Genomic DNA, 6809 nt, shown 5'->3' on the forward strand with positions numbered 1-6809 from the left:
TAACAAAATGGTCAAATGAGCAAGCCAGCTTATTCAATTAATGTTAGTGTTGTGCTGCTGGCTGAAGGGTAAAGACTGATTGTTTCCCATTTATCCACTGGACCCTCTGCAATAAGACAAACTGCCAACATGGTGTCGTTACGGTATGCTTTGTACTCCACTTTCAGCATATCTTCACACTTACGGTCTCAGAACACAGCCATTATGCGAAGTCACTGGAGTCCACAAGCCACTCATGACCATCCGCTGGTGGCGCCGTTTAAAGCGGCGTTCCAGTAACACAACAGATGACCGAGATGTTTGAGACTTGCAGAGTGTGCGCCTCGCCCAGACAGGCTCGCGTGAGCCAAACAAAGCCGGCTTAAGTTTACGGCGTGCAAAAAAAAACGACAAAAGTTGCAGAAAAATCAGCCGAGTGCAATATACAATGTATACTGTGTGCGGCATTCATTGATCATGAGAAGGCATTTGATTCAATTAAGATTTCATCAGTCATGCACGCACTCAGGCGACGGGGCGTGAATGAACCTACACGTAAAGAGTTGGAAGATGTGTATACAGGCAGCATGGCAATAAAAAATATAATCCACAAAAAAGCAAGAAGTTACCAGTTAAGAGAGATGTGGGGCAAACAAAAATAATGCGTCCAAATCTGTTTGCGACATGCTCAGAAGCATTTGGGATGAGTGGGAAAAATAAGAAATAAAATATGCATTAAATACCCAAACCTTAAACTCGCAGGTTACAGTCTTACAAAGTGATTTTGGGGAAAAAAATACGGAGAATGACAGATAAACTAAAAGTGGAGTATTTGGAAGAAATCTGATGATCAAGATAAAACAATGAAGGTAACGTTTCATAATTGGCAAGGCAATAAGTTGGTAAGGTAAAAAATAACAAATAATGATTGGAAACGAAACACTCGAAAGAGTAGTCTACTCTTTCGAGTGGACCAGACCACGAGAAAGTAGTCGGAAAGAGAATAAGAATGAGATAGTCTGCTTCTTGCTAAACAAGTAATATCATGAATAGAAACATTCCATTCTCCTTGAAGAACAAGGTGTGAATTTATTGCATCCTTCCAGCCCCAACAATTGGTTCAGAAACTTGGCGCTTCACATAATATTTGGACAGAGAAGTATGAAGTGGGCAAAGAGGAATGAACAAAAAATGTTGGGAATAATTTAGAGAAACAGAAGGAGAACATCATGGATTGTAATACGCTTCTAGCACTGTATTAGTTGTTAATCCCTGTAACTATCGTGTCGGTTTCTGTTGATGCCACCACTGCTTGGGTTCCATTGTTATTTCGACCACGATTTATTTTTTTATTGTTTTTCATATAACCTTTGTTTTTAAAAGTGTATATTTATAGTAAATATTAATCAAAAATGTATGATTTTTATGAAACCGTGTGTGCAACTACAGTCGGTGTCACAATGTGGCCCAGAATGTATTGATATAGCCTGCTCTCTCACTCTCTCTCTCTCTCTCTCCCTGTAGCAGGGTGCCGACAGACCGACTCTATCGGCCGACCGTAGCCTAGCCGACGAAGTCGGTCTGTCGACGAGGACTGGTGTGTCTCTGATCAGCACTGATGTTACCCAGTGTATTTATTCTTATAATCGCTCTTGTTTATTGCCATGCAACTAATGGAAATACATCTTGTCACTGGATGTTATCCGTTTACGTACAGCTCCGACTTATACTTTTTATTTATGAATGTCGTACTGGTCTATCTCTAATAGTTTCTTAGTCACATATATACAAAAAAAAAAGTCGATGAATTTGTTTGTCAGTATAATCCGGTATCGTAATATTGATAAGAGTTATAATTGGAATACAAAGTCAGTTTGTTGCACGTTGAAACAAGTTGGGAATCGACAAATAAATGCTTGAGACAATCGCCCAAGCAATGATACAATCATACAAGTCTATAAATCCCTCTCAGAAAGATTTTCTGCGCCAGGTTACGTGACACCGACTATAGGTATCAACATGTGTATTTGGTGAATATCCTTTATTAGAGTTTGGTCAACTTTAAGGTGTAGTGACCCTCTAAATCTTCCCGTTTTCTTCATCTTTAACTCTTTAGCCTACCCTTCAACTCTCCGTTTTCTCTTAAGCCTCTCCTCTTCCTGAACCTTTTCTTCAGTCTGCCTTCATATCCACACATACCATTCCTCACTTTCCGTATTTCATCATACCCAAGTCACTACATCCAAACACATACACATACATCATAGCTAACATTATAACAAACTCACTAATGTACATATTTATATCATATCATTAACATTGTACATATTACTGCATATCAACCATTGTAAATATCCATCCATGATATTAAAGTCCTTTATATACTCGCAAATCAACTGCTTCATCAATGGAGTCACCACTAGGTTCTCAGTAGTTTCACTGAACTTACGCAGATGGCATTAACGGAATTACACGGCGTTATACCAGCTATAACGTATGCCGTCTAGAAAACACACAAGCAAAAATGTTGGGTTTTCTGTAGCGGCCTAAGTTGCCGCTACAAAGGACTAGAACAGAAGATACTAGTTAACGAGGGGGGCGACTTGAAGCCAGCATATTCACTCATCAACCATCAATCAATGTGCGAGGCACTGTCAGTGCCCAGGAACTATTCATATTCACTTCTGAACGGTGTTAAAGACTGTCGGGATAAAACTGGCGTCGGCAATGTTGTAAGTTGAATACTGTTTATAAACTGATTTGTTTACTATGACGTTATCTTCATACTAGTTAAACTTTTCAATTATTTTATGGTTTTAATCCCTTCTACACCGGGACGTACACATGCACGTCTTTTTTGCTTCAGTAAACCATACCGGGACGTACGGGTGTACACACACTAAAAAAACTATCGTTGCAGCGGGGTCCGACGAATTTCACTGAGAAACCCGGTAATCTCGGCAGGGTTGGTAAGAGTGCGATCACCCCCACCACCTCAGCTCTGCTGGGGGGAGCATGACAGGAGCCCCGTAAGGGAGGGATAGAGAGGAAGACACCGAGAAATCAGATATCACCATAATATTAACGGAGTGATTTGAGTGCCACTAGTTTAAGCTTTATATTCACAAATTATTAAACAATAATGCTCATGTGATATACGTAACAGAGGTGGGTAGAAGTATTCTCCCATGTCAAAGACAAAAACAACCATCAACGCATGTCAGATATAGCTCAGTTCATAATGTGCCATCCTGGAACTAATGCTTCCACTGAACGTGTCTTTTCTTTCATGAACAAGTTGTGGGCATCTGAAAAAAAACACAACTTCAAATTGCAACGCTAAAATCATTGCTGGTAAGAAAGATTAAGTTTAAACAGAGTTGCATGGACTTCTACAGGCTGTTTCATTCTACTCCTGGGCTACCCTTTTCTCTTGTGCTGCCTCATTGCCTAATAAAAAGTAGGAACTTTGCGCGCTTTAAGTTGACGAATAAGGAATTCGGCGCGGGCGTTTTGAATTGCCGAAACTAGCCGTCTCTGGAGATGAGCAATTTATTAGATAGCTTGCATGCAGGAGTTAATTTGTCTAACATGTTGGCATAATGACTCGCCGATGATTATTACCTAGAGAATTAATCGTATTGGGTGCATTCCATGATTGTTTCGAGACAAGCGAATACCGTGACTCGAGTAGTGCATGCTATACTAATGAAACCAATGCCAACGTTACCTTACTTTTGGGTGATAAGCCAAGTTTATAATCCACTATAAATCTATCATAAGAGTTAGTTAAGTTTTACGTAACCTCCTAGGCTCAGTGGAGCCGTATGTGGCGATCAGTCAGTAGGATTCACTCTGATATCCGAATCCTGAGTGACTCATCACCGCAAGGTGTTTATCATATGTTTTTCCTAAATGGACGAAATTTTAACTTCACTTGAGTGTGAGGTGTTAAAGCATAATTTCATCACCCCAAACACTACAATATTATAGCTACATAGAACACAGATCAATTAACTTCGACTAAGACTCCACCTTTGTGTTTCACGAAGCGTTACTGTGCCAGCTCAAATTCTACTGCTTCATTTACGAGTCCCGCTCACTTGGTTCAGGCGAGTGAACCCACACCCAACACACACAGTGATACCAACATGAGTAGCCTGTTACCAATGGCTTTGTCCTTGGTGTCAGTTTATATAGTGCTGAATGTGTAATGATAGTTTTTTGAGTGTGTGTACGTCCTCTTTATTGGCGCTGAAATGAAAGCGGTATGGAGGCACTGGGAGGTGTTTTTGGACAGGCTTTGTGTGCTGGGGATGGCTGAAGCTCCGCCCACAATCCCAGGACCCATTCAGAGTCCTAGATGCCAATGACGCAGGGCAACGTCACGGCATTGAAGTCCACTCACAGCGCGATACACCCCTCACTCCTCAGTTTGCCTCAGGCATCCATATAAGTAAGATTATAATGTTTTTGTGCTCCCCACCCCTAGCCGTATTTGATTCAGTTACGTGACGGACTTTTGCACATGTTACGGCGTCATGTCGAGTGATGAGCTTTTTGAGTCGGGGTCAGAGTACCTGCCAGGTAGCTCTGATGAGGAACAGCGCGACGAAAGTTATGTGAGTGGCGATAGTGACGCTCAAGACAACAGTGAAGGTGAGTTATTGGATGACACTGAACCTATTGTTGACCAATGGTGGCGGTTCATGTCCGACCCATTCGCTGATGCCCGCCCAGACCCACTCCCTTTGTTCAGTGACACGGGCACAGGTATATCAGCTCACGTGCCCCGGTTTACCTGCCCACGTGAGGCTTTTTGCTTTTTTTTATGATTAAGTAATTGATAAACTTTGTGAGTGGATGAATGCCCGGGCAACTGAATATTTTACAGCAGCAGGAAAGCGAAAAGTAAATGGGCTATTGTGGACAACAGAAGACATATTTTTGGTGAGTTTACCATTATTATCATTATTATTATTATTATTATTATTATTATCATTATCATTATCATTATCATTATCATTATTATTATTATTATTATTATTATTATTGTTATTATTACCAATGTGTTCATATATATTCATTTATGTGTACACTGTGTTTTCCCATACAAATATGAACAAAAACTATGAATAGAAGGGAAGTTTTATGGGTGGAACTGTTGCGTAAAACGCCGGGGGGGAGGGTGAATGCGGCCGGGTGGGAAACGGTATGGGGGAGTGGAGCGCTAGAAAGCGGAGCAGTGCCGAAGGGGTTAATGGGTTGTGTTGGGGTGATAATGGTTCAACTTGCTAAGTTCTAAAGGGAATTTATTGAAGTATTTCTGTGGTTCTGTGATTTGATAATCCATATATTTGAACTTGGTTTTTAAGTGTTTTTGATTGCTAGACCACAATGGCTTGGCTGTAAAGTGCTAAAGTGGTCCGGTGTAGTGTCACGAACTGTCCCAATATCATGAGTTGTCCGTCCTGATCTCCTCATGGGCAAGCTTTGTTTACAAATCTATTTCATTCACTGTAATGAGTCTCTATACAGCTTGTAATAAGCTTACCCATTGTTGCATAATCTCCCTTCTGTCTCCTCAGACTTGAGGCTGAAATGGGCCCAATATGTCAGCTATTAATAGGCGCGTATCTATTGAACCTTACGAAGAATCAGAAAATCAGAAAATAACTCTGAGGAGAGAAGGAAAATCACATGATAAAGTAAGTTTATTATAACCAATTAAACTACTTAATGGAGCGAATTAAATGTATTTGTAAATAAAACCCGGACAGCTCGCGCATGCTCATATCAGGGTGGGACAGATCATGATAGTGGGACAGTTCATGACATCACATCGGTCCTAGAAGCTGGATCATTGAATATTAAGTGCAACAAGATGTGTCACTGATCATGGATTGTCTTTAGACATTACTTGGATTGGGGATTATACAAGAGTAGAAAAGGGTGAAGACTAAGAAATATACTGGGCATGCAGTCAAGGGCAAAACTGAGAAAAAAAGATAGACAATTAAAGATACTATTGCTGATGATATCTCCTTCTTTTGTCTTCATAAATGTACAATCCTGTCCATTTTTTAATAATTATTTCTTCATCCTAGTTTCAATCCTAATTTCTACTATTTTCTGTTCTCTTAATTTCCTACTCCTCTTCTCTTCGCTCTTATTTTCTACCCCTCCCCTTTTCTCCCTTCTCTTTTTCTTTCTTATTTCTCCCTTTACTACCCTTCTATCTACATTTTCCTCTTTCTCTTACCCTCTTTTCTCTTTTCAGCATTTTCCTCCTCCTCACACTCTTACTTCCACTTTTATTCTTTTACACACGCACACGAAGAGTTTTCCCTATCTGCCTTTTGTTCTCGTTCCGTTTTATCTCCTTTTATCACCTCCATCGCTCATAAACACCACCTCTTCCTCCTCTTAATACCGCCTCCAACACTGCCATTTCGTTTCAGAAATCGAAATCATGACTGCTTTATGTCCCTCTTCAGACGTCTCTCATACCATCATGATATTTTGTTTCTTTCCTGTTTCTTCAGCTCTTCTTGCTACATTTCTTATTGTCTTCTCTCTCTTTAATTTCACTTTTTATGGGAAGATACTTTTTGCAACGTCTGGTTCCCAATTAACTTTCTTTTCATGTTATTTACCTCCAAATGCATTTTATTATACTTCTCATATTTTACAGTGTTGATACTTTTCACAGTTTGTGTGTATTAGTACCATCTGCTCTTATCATATACAATTCCTCCTTCTCATTCCTCATTTTTACTTTGTTCCTTTTTTCCTCCTCCTACCTTAATGTAGTTATTGCTCATTGTCAT

Source organism: Eriocheir sinensis, chromosome 27 (assembly GCF_024679095.1).
Source record: "Eriocheir sinensis breed Jianghai 21 chromosome 27, ASM2467909v1, whole genome shotgun sequence".
Lineage (NCBI taxonomy): Eukaryota > Metazoa > Arthropoda > Malacostraca > Decapoda > Varunidae > Eriocheir > Eriocheir sinensis.